At 38.3% G+C, this 17,993-nt stretch overlaps 1 protein-coding gene across 3 annotated transcripts in view; it reads right to left on the bottom strand.

Annotated features, from left to right (window-relative positions):
* The window catches only part of LOC132912261 (fibroblast growth factor receptor homolog 1-like), a 114,801-nt gene extending 97,806 nt beyond the window's left edge, over positions 1–16,995 (bottom strand). For 2 of the 3 annotated variants that reach the window (XM_060969573.1, XM_060969571.1), the window contains exon 1: positions 15,633–16,994. The gene's annotated coding sequence lies outside the window, so the exon portion shown is untranslated. Of the gene's footprint in view, positions 1–15,632 lie in introns of all 3 variants that reach the window. The other variant, XM_060969575.1, reaches the window with a different exon arrangement.
* Positions 16,996–17,993: the final 998 nt, after the last annotated feature.

The raw sequence follows: 17,993 nt of genomic DNA, 5'->3' as shown, positions 1-17,993 counted from the left end.
TATTACTTGAACTTAACCGAACTCCTGTTACCTGAACTTTAACTGAGATTCTACTGTCCGAGCCTTAGCCGAGCTTCTGTTATTTGAACTTTAGCCGAGTTCTTAGTATCTGCGCTATACCGCCGACCGTCAATTTTTTTATGTGAACGTTGAACAATAAAATGCAACAGTAGAGATGCAAGTTCTGGGACGCATTCTCATGACTTGCAGTGGATTCAAGTTTGTAGGATTATTATGTATATAGGAGCAAACGTTTCCTGGAATCCTGTTACATGAACATGAACTCCTATTAACAGAACGAAATAGCTGGTTTCCTATTATAGAAACTTACCACTTTGTCATCCGATAGGTTCGTATAAACCGAGTTCCGCTGTATGTTTCTGGATTCTTATTATCCGACTCCTTCTTCTTACTTTTTTGCGTTTATTTGTCTCAAGAAAATATATTGTAAATGTTTTTACAATGTCTATAATGGCTGTGTCAATGTGACTTAAGTGAGTATCAATGTTCATAAAGCTAACAGCTCTCATGGGACCACTCGTAATTCACAAAAACAATATATATCTCTACAAATTATGTTAGTTTTATAATTAAATTTAATAATCCAACGATCTATAAAACAAGGAATCTCTTTCGCCAAGAAACTCGATAGAAAAAGAAAGATAAAGATAGAAATTTAATTAAGAAAGCAATTGTTCGCAAAATAAGGAAGGAAAGTAGAAATTGGCCAGATTTTTCCATCGGAACGCTTTCAAGTGTCTCGTTTCACGTTTCTCGCGCTAGCAGGCGTAAATCTCTCGGCGTGCAACCATGTTTCAACACATTTCTCGGAGACGAGGATTTTTTTCTAGGGACATCCGCGTGTTCGAGACCTCAGGGAGAAGGTGTACAGATGCGTTTGCACGGATGCTATATCTTTTCACGCTGTCTTCTCGTTCATGTTTCACGTTTTCTCGAGGTTAAGACGAGTTCGAGGAAGCTGATTTACGAGGTGATTCTTACCAGGTGTTTCTTGCTTTTGGTATGCGATAGAGAGGTATTTTAGAAGTACTCGTGCTGTTCCGAAGTCGCCTTCTTAATGATACGAATCATTAAACAGTGGTTTAACATTCCTTTCGCCAACGAGGAATTTTATTCCTCAGAATATTACGTGAAATATTACACAGGGATTCTCAGTTCCTTACAACTCTTTCCTCCAAAACAATTGAAAAGAATTTTAATTAATTACTACGTTGCATTTAGAAGAAAATTCTATTTGAAGTTTTTCATTGACAATTCTTGTCACGACTAATGACCATGATCAATTACATATATTTGATAGAATTTAGATATTTTACCAGCGAGTTGTTCATTCTTTCCATGAAAGAATCAGGCTACCTTGATCATTCTTCCAGGCAGGTGAATCGAACGAGCCACTCCGACAAAGCGTAAACCATGACCTACTCCATCGGGCCGTACGATAACGGTCGATTAACTGGTCGAACGCACGAGCTCTTCATTTCCTTTTGTACAACCTGTCTCGTGCTCGTCTCACCGAATCGGTGACTCACGTTTCCCTTTATCCTCGTCATCGTCGATCTTTCAATATCGCAAATTCTCAAACACGAGAAAATCTATAGAAAAGTAAGGGAACATCCTCCGACCCGCATACATTTCGATATAAAAATAGAACAATATTTCCAAGTCGACGTATATTGGTTGATTCGTAGATGGAATTACAAGCAGAATACGCATCGACTTTTTTACCATTTCTGATTTTTACGAAACAAAATAAACAGTCTCCGACCCGCATATATGGCAATAAGGGGAAAAAGAAGGAAAAGTCGATGTAGATAAAAGTAAAAAAGGAAAAGTTATACGCAAATAATAGTTCGTTAAAAACGTCGTCAGCCTTCTCTGAACTTTCATCGGCGATGATCGCGTCCAGAGTAGTCTAGACGCTTGATTTCTTTGCCGCTCTTCCTGTGATCGGCGTGAGATTATGTCGAGAATCGGTTGGAGATGAGAAAAACTCGCGTGCTTGTGGTACGAGCGGCAATTAACTCGGCTACCAACGGCGCCGATTAATTTCCAGCGTAGATTCGATCTACCGATCGGTAGCCTATTATTTCTGGCGATCGTCCTTCGAAATCGCGTCGCTATCTTCTCAAAGTTTCCATAAAAACGATCCTTCGTCACCTGAAACCCTCGATTGCCGCCAACTTCGTCTATGAAATTTTCGATTATCGCTAAATTTACGACATCCTGTAGCGCTTCCAAGTTCCCTGAGAAGTGCTCAAGATAATTCCGATAGAGAATCTTCTGTCATCTCAGAAAATTCCCTGACAATCTTCCACCATCGCGAAACTCGCGCAGAGGATCCTGTAGTTCTTTAAAATTCTTCTGAAAATCCTCCCCTATCGCGAATAGAAAATTCCTTGAGTTCCAAAACCTCTGAACAATCTGTTGCCTGATAATTTTCCAAGATGCTTAACGAAAACTACGTTTGTCCAAAAATCCTCCTAATCCTGCGGTATTACGAGATTCCAGGGAGAAATTTTCCCAGACAATTCTCGACTTCTGCACGAAATTTACGAAATTCTGGATTATCGGCAAAGTATCTGCCGAGCTTTTCCCACGAACAACGAGTACGTGTACCTTGGCACATGCGAACCGTCTCCTAAACCTGAACACCGTCGTCTCTTGGGTTCAGATGGTGTCTGACGAAAAGTGGTGCTTAACTGCACTTGACTTTCGAGACGCGAAGGCCAGAAAGAATGAAAAGAGGAGGATGGGCATCGGTCGCTGCGGGGTGGAGGTCGGTCGTACAAACGGGGGATAGAAACGTCCATTATTCTATTCCGACGAAGTGAGGCCGGCAATCTGGCCTTATAAAATAAACCACTGTAACGCTGGCGGTCGGTGCGATCTGTCAAATAAATCGTAGCTCGTTTCTTACCAGCTTACTTACCCGACATCGTCCCTTTTCTCTTCTCTCCTTCTCCGCGACTCGGCCGTACAAAGCCTACGATTTTCGTCTCTTTCTACGTATACTAGAACGCTGCCACTCTTCTTCTAGCCCGAGTTCATGAAATGAAACATGGTTCTGTTAAGAAGCGAAAGAAGAAGAGAAGATTCGTTTTGTACGCGGTGCTCTGGTAGCAGAGATAGAGGATTAAAAGGAGACATGGAATGAAACTCACAATGCGTTCCACTGTGTCTTTCCATCCATCATTTTCCCTCGGCTTGAAGACGCGCGATTTATACGATGTTGCATACTTACATCCGATAAATTGGCTTTGTGAACGAGATGAAAGCGGGTTCAAAGCGAGCTAGAAGACGTTAGGTTAAAATGTTTCCCTTGGCGTATCTTTTTCATACTTTTCATTTTTCCTACCAAAGTTTTTAATACGTTTGGTACTTTGCTAATATCCTTTGGTACGTTTTAGTATCGTTTGATTGTACTTTCTTCTTTATTTGCTGAGGACTGTTTTTTCTATAAACGTTGTCTTACTTCCCTTTCTTCTTTACATCTTCCATGCACCTTTTCTTTATGTCGCTGTTTTTGCTTCTTGAAATAGGATATTTATACGGTACTCAGGACTTTCAGTTCTTTTCTCAAATTTTCTTTCGTCCTCTGAACGTCTTCTTTCTATGCTTTTTACCAAGCGAGGTGTCTTCTTTCAGTTGCTAGAACTTACATTCTCTGAGATATACTTCTGCCATTATACTCCCTTTCTTTTACTTCTTCGCAAGTAGTTTAATTCACTTTCGAATATCTTATTCGGGAAAAATTGTGTCTCTTACGTTCTATTTGTACGCTGTGTTCTACCCTTCTCAGTTCGTATTGTCGCAAAAGATAAAATTCTGCGCGTCCAATTAGTCGTAACTTCTCTGCGCGTAGTTAGAACCTTTAATTAGACGTTGCTCGTGCTAATGATCCAGTTAATGACCGCTCCAGTCAATTCCACTAAATTCAAAGAAACTCCGCTAAACTCTTCCGAAAGAATCGACTTACATTAATTAGAAAAAAGCGCGCAAAAACGAACAAGGAGAAATCGTCGATTATTAACCCGCCCTAAGACCGACTAACAATAATTACAACAAGATTAACAGTAAATTAAAAACTCCGATCCTGAATCGTTATCGTCGGCGATAGACCGATTACATCGCTTAAGCGTTATTAATCCTACTCGCAAAAAGGAAGCGAGAGAGGCCCTAAAAAGGACGAACAGTTCGTCCCTGTAATTTCTTCTTTTTTTTCCTGAATTCCTGCGGCTAACTTTTCCTTTCGCCATTTCTTCGTCCGCTTCGCTGACTCTAATTCAACTTGCTTTCTTGCGCAGGACACAGTGAAGCGATTTCCTGGGCGAGTCTCCTAATTAGTTCCAGTTAGGCGTGAGTTACACGAAGCTGCTCTTCTTCGTAATTTATTATCTGTTTAAAAGAACAATAATTATCCGTTGTACTGGCTCTTGCCCTTGTCGCTTTTCTTTTATTCCGCCGGTGTCTGCGGCCTGCACCTTCATCGACATTAAATTTCCTCGACGTGGCGCGAGCTCTGTGTAATCTTTATCGAGAAAAATCATGGCAAATTGCAAATGGCCGGAGTTTATCGCCGGAAGCGAGCGCCAACAGCGGCCCCTGTAACGAGCCGCGCATTACCAATCGCGTTCATTTTTTATACCCACAAAAAGTGGAAGCTCCAACAGTTGCGCCGAGACGTTACGATTGCTTAGCTGCTGCGTTTATGTACTTTATGTGTGCGCCTGTAACCGCGAGAAAGAAGAGTGCCAAGTGTGAAGTAAAGCGATACACGTTTCAGAATTAGCGTGATTCGTGCAACGAGTCGTAACTGGTTCTTTCGTGCGTACACCGATGGCTTTCGAATGAAACTTAAAAAAATCAACAGCTCTCGTGTAATATTAACCACGCGATGGCTTTCGAGCGATACACGCGAGAATCGCCAGTTCCGCCGGAATCGTACAATATTAACCGTGTATAGCTTCTTGTAACAGGAAGATTGATTTTATGGTATTTATCGTTTGGCTTATTACGGGTTACAAGTTGTTTAAATATTGGTTTATTAAGGAACGTCGTAAAGGTTTATGGAATTAAATTACGTTCGACTAAAGCAAATGATACCTGCATTTTATTCTTTGGCTTGTTGGCTTGTCGGTTGCTTTTCGTTATTAAATTTCCCTGTTTTTTTCGTCCCAGCTACGCTTCTTGCTGGCCTAGGTAGGCAAAAGCATAGCGACGTTTAATAAACGAAGAGCGTGGTATTTAAATTGCGTCTATAATGTAAGTTCCTGGTCTTAAACCTGTATCCAAGTTAATTCATCATCGCAGTTCCGTTAATCTCTTCCTCGCAATAAAAATCGCACTGATTTCGTACCTTCCTCCTTAGCTACGATACTTCGCTTCGATTACTATACCGCTATCGTGTTCCTTTGTTCATCGAATCAGATTCCATCGATCTCGCTTTTAGCATGAACGATGTTTTACGAATTATCAATTAACATCTCGTGTCGTCAAAATTCTGATTTTTAACGACGCTTTAGAATTCCCTTTAACGAACATCGTTACGATCCATTGCTGTTTAATTTTTTGATTATTCGTCATATATCTGTGTACAATTTTTCCAACAATTGTTAACAACACTATAGAGGATTGTAAATGACAATTGTTGGAACAACGAAGGAACTTGTTATTGAAACTGTCAAGTGTATTTAAAATAATTCATAAATAAATAATTACAGGTAGACGCTCGTACTAACAAATTCGTTAAGACAGTGTATAATCTTTCGCTGATAACTTGTTGGTAACTGATAGATACTCGTAAATACTCGTAGATCACTGTCTTAGCGAATTTGTTAGTGCGAGCGTCTACCTGTAATTATTTATTTATTAATTATTTTAAATACACTTGACGGTTTGAACAACGAGTTGCTTCTTATTCCAACAATCGTCATTTACAATCCTTTACAGTGTTGTAAAAGTTCGTTAGTCGTGTTCAACTCACGTCGGGGTTACCAATGTGGAGGATTGGAAGTGCTGATTGTTGGAATAACGAAGGAACTCGTTGTTGAAACCTTCAAGTGTATTTAAAGTAATTAATAAATAAATAATTACAGGTAATGTTAAGACGCTCGTACTAACAAATTCGCTAAGACAGTGAACTACGAGTATCTATCAGTTACCAACGAGTTATCAGCGAGCGATTATACACTGTCTTAACGAATTTGTTAGTATGAGCGTCTTAACATTACCTGTAATTATTTATTTATTAATTACTTTAAATACACTTGACGGTTTAACAACGAGTTGCCTCGTTATTCCAACAATCGTCATTTACAATCCTCTACAGTGTTGTTAACAATTATTGCAAAAGTTGTAGAAAATGTTAAAGTGTTGTAAAAGTTCGTTAGTCGTGTTCAACTCACGTCGGGGTTACCAATGTAGAGGATTGACGCTCGTACTAACAAATTCGTTAAGACAGTGGTCTACGAGTATCTATCGAGTATCTATCAGTTACCAACTAGTTATCAGCGAGCGATTATACACTGTCTTAACGAATTTGTTAGTATGAGCGTCTTAACGTTACCTGTAATTATTTATTTATTAATTATTTTAAATACACTTGACGGTTTGAACAACGAGTTGCTTCGTTATTCCAACAATCGTCACTAACAGTCGTCTACATTGGTAACCCTACAACGACTTGAATTCAACACGACTAACGAACTTCTACGACACTTTGACATTTTCTCTAATAAACAATTACATCGGTTACGTCCGATATGCTTCTCGAAATTACTATCCAGTACGTTGGAATGGCAAATTACTATTTAATTTTACCATTCGTCGTATATTTCCCCTACTATTATTATTATTATATCTCACATATTTCTTTAACGATTCTCTGCAACTTTAACAAACATCGCATCAATTACGTCCGATATGCTTCCTCAAATTACTACCCGATACGTAACGACCGATTAATTTAATTATTTAATTTTGCTTTAATGTTGCGCGTCGTATGTTAAGCAACGCGAATCAAATTTTCCGATCAATCACCACGCGATACAATTTTGTCGTCGCTTCAACTACGATTTAACGAATCTCGTCCGATGAAATATATTTTATAAATCTTCTGAATGGCCGATAGCATGCTCGGAGCGCATCTTGGCTGAACAAACTACATCCGGTACGTTTCGATAAATCTCTTTCAAACGACCGTCCGATGATTATCCATCCATCAACCGCTGCTTCCAACACCAACGAAACTAATTCGAAGTTCGCGAATCGTCGTTAACCAATAAGCTCGTACATTCTTTTGCTCGTATTTCTCACCGTGCCAGTTGCATGCAACATCTAATCTAGCGCGAGCAAACAAAACGATGGAGAAAAAAAAAACGCCTGCTTCAATTATGCCGATGATTTATGTTTTCGTGCATTCTATTGGGTTGACAACTAAGTGATTGCGGAGTTTGCCATTAGGTGGCAATGACAAAATCCGCAATCACTTACTTGCCAACCCAATACGTCCCTTCGCTTTCTTCTCTTCTACTTTAATCCGCCTCTTCTGCTACCGGAAGCTGGAAACCCACGTTCCACGTGATCACTGCGTAGCGTGTCTCGTCTGTATATTATTATTCGCGTACTTCTCGCTCTCACTCGTGCATCGCACAAACAACGGAAGTAAACGGCGTGTAGAGTCGTTGCGTTGAATTCGCCAAGACTTTCCGATGATATTCCACGTTTATGGCTATTTTTCACCGGTTAGCCGTTGCCGCTTACCGCTTCGAGAGGTGTGCACGTGAAACGTGTCGGAAAAGGTAAGCGACGACGAGTACAAACGCGGAGTATAAGAGCGTGGCTGTTGTAACGTAGAATTAAGTTGTCAGGCAACGACTGTTTTATTTTTCTATTTTTTCATTTCGATAGTGACAGGGCATTCGTTATCATTGGCGCGTCAATGTCGATTTTAAGCAGCTTTCGCGGTTACGGCTCGGCAATATTATTTACTCGATGCTGATTATTATTATTATTATCCGAGCGTCCACATCGACTTTAAAAGAGTATTCTCGCCACTGCGCTTCCGCGATACGATTTACACGATTTACTTAATCTTTCTTATTATTCACGCGCCAATATATGTTTTAAGGTTTTAAGGACTATCCGTACGCGATTATAACTTCGCCACGTTAATATCGATATTGCAGATTACCCTGACAGCGATTATGGCTCTGCTACGCGATTTATTTAATCTCCTTTATTACCAACGCGTCAGTCGCGATTTTAAAAAGCTCTCGCGCCACCACAGTCCAGCAATATTATATATTTAAATACTCATTATTATTGGCGCGCCAATGTTGATTTTAAGGAGCTTACGCGCGATTATGGTTCTGCAATATCGTTTATTTAATATTTATTATTACTGACGCGACAGCATCGGTTTTAAGGACCATTCCTGCGCGATTATTCTTACAAAGATTATCCTCGTAATCGTGTCTCCGAAATATTGTTTATTTATCGTTCATTATTATACGCGCGCCAATGTCAATTCTGAGGAGTCTTCGCGCAATTATGGCTCTGCAATATTATTTATTTAATATTCGTTATTGGTAGCGCGTCAATGTCGATCCTGAAGAGTTTCCGCGCGACTATGGCTCTGCAACGTTATATATTTAAAATTTATTGTTATTGACGCGACACTGTCCAAATAATTTCGCCTGATCATGGCTCAGCAATATTATTTGTTTAATATTTATTATTATTGACGCGCCAATGCCAAAGACTATGTACCTATCCTGTCGATTACAGCTTCGCAATATTATTTATTTAACATTTATTATGATTGGTGCATTATCGGTGACGATATTACAGACTATGTACATAGTCTCGCGTTTATGGCTGTGAAATATTATTTACATAATATTCATTATTATTGTGGCGACAATGTCGATTTCCATGAGTTTCCGATTATATTTTTAGAATATTATCTACTTAGCGTTTATTATTATTGGCGCCACAGTGACGTTTCTAAAAGCTATATTCTTGCACGATCATAATTTTCCAGCGTCAGTATTACCACGATATCATGCAGCACAATGTTCTGCTTCTGTAATAACGAATTACCACGTTTTTGAATGCAACAGGCCATTTCTTTGCGCGAATACCTACCTTGCAGAAGGTGCTTCGTGCAGCTTGATTTTTACCAATGAAATGAAGTTTCCGAGTTTATGAAAGTAAATAAGAAACGCGGTAGGAAGTGGAAGGAAGTAAAAAGAGATTCTACCTCGCTGGAGAATCTTCACCTCGTCACTGTCATTAACCTTTCAACACCGGATGTGCCGGAATTTTAATTCGCGAAAACAGAGCTTTACAGTTGAGTTGCATATTACTGTTATTCCAAGGTAGTTTCCATCTTTCCGTATCGTCCAGTTGTATCGTACGAGTTCGCCGCGATCCCTCAAATCATCGATAATTACACGTCGTTCTAAGTTAATCAAAGTGTCTTGGAAGTTATGAAATTAGTATCGATAAGTAAACAGTGCTTTAACAACCGATTCCAAACTACCTTGCGCATTCCTTCTTACCAGATACTTGTACTTCTTATTACATGCTACTGGAAATTTTCAATTTTCAACACAGAAATTCTAACGTAGATAAAATTCTAAAAAAAAAAAAGAAAACCAAAGAATTCTACTGTAAATCTTCTAATAATTAAATATTAGGTTGTCCGAAAGGTTTCTTTCATTTCATAAGGTGATAATAGACGAACAATTTCTGTTTTGTATTATTTTATTGAATTAGGTATGATCCATTTCGTTCTATTTCTATTATGACGTTGGCGCATAATTCAATAAACTAATATAAAAGAAGAAAATATTGTGCACCAATTATTTCCTTATAAAACGAAAGAAACTTTTCGGACGACCTAATAAAATAATAAAACTCGCCAAGGCAAGTGGATTTACAATAACAACTTGTCGAGAATATTCCCTCGTTTCTCTTTCACTCTGCTAAAGTTCTAATAATACGTTGAGCGAATAATTATTATTATTTCTTATTCGGTGTACAGGCCTCGAGCGATCCGTTAAACGAAGCGACCAGTTAAAGAAGGATTAATTATACAGAAATATCTCAAGAAATAATAACGATTTCCATGAAATTTACTCGAATTTCCATCGATATTCTCAAAGCAGCTACGTTTAATTCCAAGTTACAGTAGCAACGTGAAAAGTAACGCGGGGATTAGAACAAACAAATTATCGGCCTTCCACAGGCACAGACTAACGCAAACACGCCTTTGCTCCGTCTTTTTCTCTCTCTGTCGATGTGGAATCTGGATTAAAAGAAGCTTAGCAAGTCGCGTCGTCGAGACGCGAGGGAAGAGATTAAATAAAGCCGGAATAAATTATCCTCCCTCCGTTTCTTCTCTCTTTCCACGCCACGTTGCTCTTTCTTTGTCCCTCTGCTGCAACAGTTCGCAGGCAGTAGCCCGGTTAAACGACGAGAATTGGGGTAATTTCGTCGTATACTTTCCATGCAAACGACCGGCCACCGAAATCTTGCCGGACGTACACACGCGTCGTCCTCCAGCCGATGAAATTACACGATGAATTAATCGCGTGAAATTAATCAGACGAACGTTTCACGTATGAACCGTGAAGTTTTATGCATCTAAACTTCAATGTGAAATTTCAATGCGAAGGTGCACAGAATGAGCTATAAAATATCCAATGTGGTTCTATAGGAATACTATTGTTCGTTTAATTATTCGAATTGGTGGAAATTGATCAGGAAATGAATTATTTCATAAATAAAAGCAATATTATTCTTATAAAGCAAATTAATTTTTTTTCATGTGTTTAAATATAATATATAAATATATAATATATAATATATAATATATAATATAATTATAATATATAATATATTATATAATATATAATATATAAATAATATTCTTTAAAATTGTTTAAGTTGCCCAGAAATATGTTAGAAAAACACGATTTATTTTTCGATATTATTTAAACGTTATATTTAGAGGAAGATCGTAATTTTTGTTGTTCCTTAAATACATCAGTAGGAAATTTAAACGTGCAGAGATACTCGGAATGAAAAATCATAATTTTTTTAGAATAATCACTTTTATTCGAAGTAAGCTCGAATTTCACTTGGCTGGAATATGAAGGTGTCTTTTCGAGAATCTTGCAATTCGCACTTTTAAGCGAAGAAGATATTTTTATTTCAACGCGATGGATCCTAATGTTTATGATATAATTGGTAAATAAATCCAAAAAAAGATCCAACAGGAAGATAAACGCGTTAATCTTTGCGAATTTACGTGCGAAAATGAGAAAAGTTTCCTTTTAGAGTTTAGGACAAACCGTATCGAGCGTCATACGTGTAACGCTTTAGTACAAAGAAAGCGATCATTTTCATCAAATCATTGTATCATCAAAGTGAAGTAAAATTCCTACGAACTGTATTGTACAGACAGAGATCGTATGACGCATTTATATAATAGCGATATTCATCAGTTATATATACATAAGTATGACATATTCTAATTATAGATAGCTTAATTATACGTTCGAGCAGAATTTCTTCGAGCAATTATACTTGTTTACACGTTAATTGCTACCTTTTCGTACATTACACCAATAGCCATATAATCTACATCCATTTCATTGATTTAATAGACTTTCATAAGCGTGTTATTGCTAATGATATTTCGTAAATACTGTTATATTTTTATATTATCAGGTTGTTTCATATAAATTCGATTTACTATGCTGTAGATCACCATCACTTCCCTATCAATGTCGCGATAGAATGTCGATCGAGGAATATTAATAAGCAAGTCCGCCAAGTAATCGAATTAATTAAAGGAACGCCAACTCTAGAAACTCTTAACGTCAACTCTGAAAACATCAAAGTTGATTTAAACACCTGAAACTTTAAATATATGCCATTTCTTCTAAATAAACGCTACGATCTTTGCGAGTCTCATAATTTTCTGTTAAATAAATGAACATTCAGATGTTCCATAGAAGCCAAAGAACCAAAGAAATCACAGACTTAACAAACATATGATTACACATTATAGTACTGAGATCAGGAAGATAATTATATAGTTAAGTTGATGTAATTTCACATCAAGTGATATTGATACTTTCAGTTACTATATAACTTGCTATATATATTGTTAAAATTAAACTATAACATGTTTAAAGTATAACGTGATATTTAAACATGTTATAGTTTAATTCTAACAATATATATAGCAAGTTATATTATAATAATTAATTAATACAAGTCTTGCATTACTATATTACAATATATTTGTACTTTCAATTACCATATAACTTGCTAACTATAACATGTTTAAAGTATAACGTGATATTTAAACATGTTATAGTTTAATTCTAACAATATATATAGCCAGTTATATGATAATTGAAAGTACAAATATACTGTAATATAGTAATGCAAGACTTGTTATATAAGTTATAAAAATTACATTGGAGACACTGCAACGTAAATATAAGAAACACGCTAAAAAAGAAGCAAACGAAATCCTATTAAACGTGCACTTGTGTAAACAAAGACTGTACTAGGCCTTAAGCCTCGCCACAATAAATAACATACACGCACACAGATTATATAAAACTTTATCAAACATTCAAAGTTACATTGCCATCTCAAACAAATTCCTCAGGTAATGTCATTAAATTCTAATCTCATTTCTCTAATTTATCCAGAAAAAGAAAAAAGAAAGCGAACAAGAAATCTAATCAATCATTCAAGTTCGTGATTTACGTTCGACCATAGAGCATACGAGTGACAAAGAAGGTTATTAAAAAGCTGCATAGAAAATCGCGAATCGATGACGATGCGCGATCTGTCGAGGCGGCGCTCGTTCTGGCTGGATCATCGATCGTAGATCCGCGAACGCGATAGATGACGACCAGAATCCAACCGACAGACATAGAGCATTACATCGACGAATGATAAACGCGTTATATTCATGAGAGGCCATTGTATAAAGCGTACAGACACATGTACTCGCGTTTTTTCCTTCGATTGTCTTTCGTCGTTTCCTTTTTCTCTCTTCTTTTTTTTTTTTTTTTTTTTAAACATTCGTCCGTACAACGTGATTCGCTCTTTTCTTCGCATACGGAACGATTTGATCGGCATTTGAATGGATCGGAAATCGTCCGTGACACGATTGTTCTATTCAGATAAACTGTGATACCGTGCGATATACGGACCAGTCAATAAGAGAAAATTGAAAGCGGAAAACAAAAGACGAAAGTGAAGATAGATCTTTGCCTTGGAAAAGTCGATCTTTCTTGGGAAATAAAGTTTCGTGCGAGAAAATATCCGTTTCGTAGTCGTTTGGGATCGATGAATCTTCTATCAAGAAGATTCCCTCTATTTGCAGCTTGTTTTGTATAAAACAGTGGATTTGTTACAAATTTCTTGGGAATATTATCGTCTTCCCGATCTCTCGATAAGTTCGATAGTTTTCTTAAAATCTTACTTTTCGACGTGGTGAAATTCTTAAATTTAAATATCACGCAAAGTTGAATATCAAATTTGCAAAAGCTGTAGCGTTTATTTAGGAGAAAGACGTATGTTACTGATTTTAAATATTGAATTTTAATCGCATAAATCCAGCTGAGAAGGTATTCTTATATTTATTAACAAGCTTTTAAATATTCCTGTCACGTTAATTTATATTCACGACTATACTGACAGAAAGATTAGAAATAAATGGTGACTTATAGGTTGGTTATAAATACCAAGAGTTTATAATTCTATTTCAATCTGCTCTATTTATTGTTATTTAAAGTAGGTTAGCCATTATATGGAGTCGTAAGTGGGAATTCCTAGCTTCGTCTAATAAATCAACAGTTCGAGTATACCAAAACAAATCGCCTATAACAGAACTTTCATTCTTAGAACAAAGCTTCGTGGAATTGCAATGAATCTCGAATTCGTCTTTAATGCACCACGATCCTATTTGTGCGATAACCTTGCAAAGTCGAATAATTCGCATAACTCGAATAAAGATGAACAAACAATCCAAGTGTAACAAAGAAAACTAATCGATCGATTAAACTTGCGATTTATCGTCAATAAGGATGTCATTTATGTCATAAAATGATGTCGTAAAATATAATTATATAGCGTCGTAAACCATACACGTACCCACATACCGGTAATCATAATCTACTCACTGATAATCAGCAAACATTAAATAACTATTAAATAAAAAGAAAAAAAAATACAGTAATTACGACTGATCTATTACGGTATATAATTTAAAAAAAAAATAATAATCTGCGATTAAATAAACGAAAAGGGAACGTAAAGTTTATTAAAAGAATAAAAAATATATAGCGTTTGAACGTTAGAAAAGAAGATGAAAATTTCTAGCCACACTTCGGCTCACGTCGGGCAATTTTAATTTATACGAAAAGAAATTTCGAATTCTACTGCGGGGTCACGTTTGTTGGTTTGAATACCACGTAATTCAGTAGCAGATAGCCAAACACGTGATTCGTGTTGGTACACGCGTTCCAACCGATCAATCAACAACGTCAGGGATCATTCCGTCCGATCTATAAATCGTTAGCCGAGTGACGCACGAATTTTCGTCCCATACCGGCGCATTTCGATCGAGAAATTGCTGCCTGACTGGCCGGAAATGCGCACTCGCCGCCGGAAACGCACTTTTCGCGCGTCCATCTCTCTCCTTTAACAGTCTGTTCAAACATTCTCGACGATCACGTTCGCTTCTTTTATCATTAAACCTTGGAATTTAAGCTTTTTTTAAAAGCAAAAGTTCATTACTGTTCAGTTTGAGTCTGCTTATTATTTTCGGTTAGTCATTAAAAATATTACGAAGTAATACAGTTGCCAAGATCGATGACAGCCGATTAATTGTAATCTGATCTCTCGATGATTACCTGTCATCGATCTTGGCAACTGTGTTCCTTTCCAATGTTTCTTTCTTTATAAATTAGACGTTATCAGACTTTGACTAAATCTTCTTCCAAAAATGAGAGATCAACGCTCTTCGTAGTTAGAGAAGCTCGTACACTATTTCTAAAATTGTAATTAGATCGTTCTATTATTAGCTATCGTCGACTGAAAGCTCCGATCGTCAACCTTCCTCTTCACAAGAACCGAACCTCTCAATCTTAACAGACGCCCTGCCAAATATCGTCCATACCGTGTACCACGTTTCGATAAATCCAAATAAACTCGAATAAATTCGAAACGATGTCCGTCGAAAATTCTTCTCGATTCTGGCGAATGAAACAAATAAACAAAGCGACCAACCTAACCCTACCATCTCATCGATAACAATCCGCCCACGATTACAATCTCAAGCTAACCTAACTTATAAACAACGTCTCAACGCTGCAACAACTTTAGGAATCTTCTTACAAAGACTTGTTTCACGGCATCCAAGCAAAACATCTCCTCTCCACCGCCCTAAAACTCGACGATCAAACACAATTTTCGGTAGCTGCGCAATTAGCTCGGCAGTTTTCGCGAGAATCGGCATTTTTCCGCGAAACCGCGTCTCATCAGGAACGTCTGATCTGAAAGCTGCTACTCACCAGTCGCGACTCCTTTCCAAGAAAAACCGTTCCCTATTCTCGCGGCCGCCTCTCTCGTCCCCCTCGCCGAGCTTCTGGCGTTTCTGGCTTTTCTCAAGGTGCACGCGCTCGCGCGCACACTCCAACACGATCCAGAGATCCTGCAGCAGTGTGTCGGTAGATCCTGGATCGCGTGGCCGCTGTCAGGAAATTCGCACTCTCGCGGAGGAAGCTGATTCACCGCGCGCGCATTCCTCTTGTTATTTCAGGCGAGTCGAGTTATAAATCCTCCTCCTCTTCTTTCCACGACGGTTCCATCTTCATCCGCGATCACCCCGCTTTTCCAACTTGTTCCCAACTTGTTTCGATCCGCGAAAAGCGTACGCACGATTTAAGCAGGGCACGAAACGATCTGACACTTTTTTCCCTTGTTGTTGGTGTGCTGTTTCTTTTTTTTTTCTTTTTTTGTTGCGGTAAGGGGAGGTTTGTCGGTGTGTCGGTGTATTGTGTGTTTGGTCAGAGGTTTGTTTGAAAACACTAGCGCGCTTGGTAAACACCTGTTCCTAGGTTCACATGCGCACTGATCACCCCGAGAGACGCACTTCCGGTCAACTTTCCGCGCGAATCCTTTCAAACTTTGGTCCGTCACTGATTTCCCCAAGACAGAGAAAGAATCTTCTTGTTTCGAACGTTTGGTAGCTTACCTTCCGAAGGTCCCGCTTCCTTAAGCCCTTTGGCAACCTTTATGGCGGCAATTTTGAAAATTTTTAAGATTTCAAAGTTGTATGGAACCTTCGTTAATTTCACTAGCTTGGGATATTCTGAGATTACAAGTTTGTTTGCACTCTTTCGACGATGATTCGTTTATTTTTCAATTTTCCAAGGATTTCCTCTGGATTTTCCAACGTTGGTTCGTCGACTCGATTATCTCCAACAAAATTCGCAATTTTCTAGGAATTTCCCACGATCGTAGTACTCCCACGATATTCCAGGACTACTGCACGAAACTTACAGTCGTGTCGATCGACTGTTCACTGACGATCAACTGTCCACCACAATGTAGCAAAACCAAAGCAACGTTAAAATCCTTAAATCGTCAAAGTGAATTTCAATTCTTCAAAATTACAACTGTCCACTACTTATCGTAGCAACTAATCACTGAACATCAATAACCAAAGAGAAAGAAACTTGGAAATAATTGAATGTCCTGATATTCGTAATCCTTTCGAAATGTCGATGATCGGGATCGACTGTCGACTTAGAATCGACTGTCCACTGAGTGAGTGACTTGACTATGGCTGGCGTCGCGGCGACACTGACACGAGAACGCGTTCCGAGGCGAGAGGATGCGCTCGAGGAAAGCTCGGGGCGAAGTGCCAGAAGAGTCGTCGCTTGAAATAACCGCTCGTCCACGAGCTCTCCCTCCGCCAACCCCCGTGGCCGCTCTCATAGTTCCTCTCCCCACTCTCTGAATTCAGAGGCTAGCTGCACCGGCTAAACTCTCTCGTCACACAGCCCCACTATGCTTTTTCCTTCTTTCTTCGTCCGTTTTGCCTACGTTCCGTTTCTTCCTTGCATATTCACGTATGTGCACTGTCGTCCGGTAACGGGCGTTTGAATCTCAGTTTCAAAACTATTCCAAAGATTCTGTTTTTCGAGACTATCAAAATTGGAAACACTTCGAATGACATTCGATAGACTAAAACCGCTGAAAGTCTCGAAAGTCTTGGAAATCTTGCAAGTTTTCGATCGTCGAGACTTTAGATTCGCGGAATAGCCTTCGATACCTTAAGACTCTTGGAAATCTTAAAAGTTTTGGAAGTTTTGAAAGTCTCGGAGGTCTTCGACTTTCGATACTTTGGATTTACGGAATAGAAATCAACGCCCTAAAACTCTTGGAAGTTTTGAAAGTCTCGGAAATCCTGGACTTTCAAGACTTTAAGTTTACGGAATAGGGTTCTATACTCTGAAAGCGTTGAAAGTCTGGAATTCTTGAAGGTCTTGGAATTCTTGCAAGTCCTGTACATCTTGGAGGTCTTGGATTTTTGAGACTTTACATTCGCGAAATAGGATTCCATGTCTTAAAGCTCTTGAAAGTCTTGAAAGTCTTGGAATTCTTGCAGGTCCTGTAAATCTTGGTGGTCTTGAATTTTTGAGACTTTACATTCGCGAAATAGGATTCGATATCTTGAAAGTCTTGGAATTCTTGCAAGTCTTGGAATTTTTGCAAGTCTTGGAATTCTTGCAAGTCTTGGAATTCTTGCAAGTCTTGGAATTCTTGCAAGTCCTGTACATTTTGGAGATCTTGGATTTTTGAGACTTTACATTCGTGAAATAGGATTCGATATCTTAAAGCACTTGAAAGTCTTGGAATTTTTGCAA

Source organism: Bombus pascuorum, chromosome 11 (assembly GCF_905332965.1).
Source record: "Bombus pascuorum chromosome 11, iyBomPasc1.1, whole genome shotgun sequence".
NCBI lineage: Eukaryota > Metazoa > Arthropoda > Insecta > Hymenoptera > Apidae > Bombus > Bombus pascuorum.
Note: the sequence above shows the minus strand (reverse complement) of the source record. Positions and strands in the feature narration are given on the sequence as shown.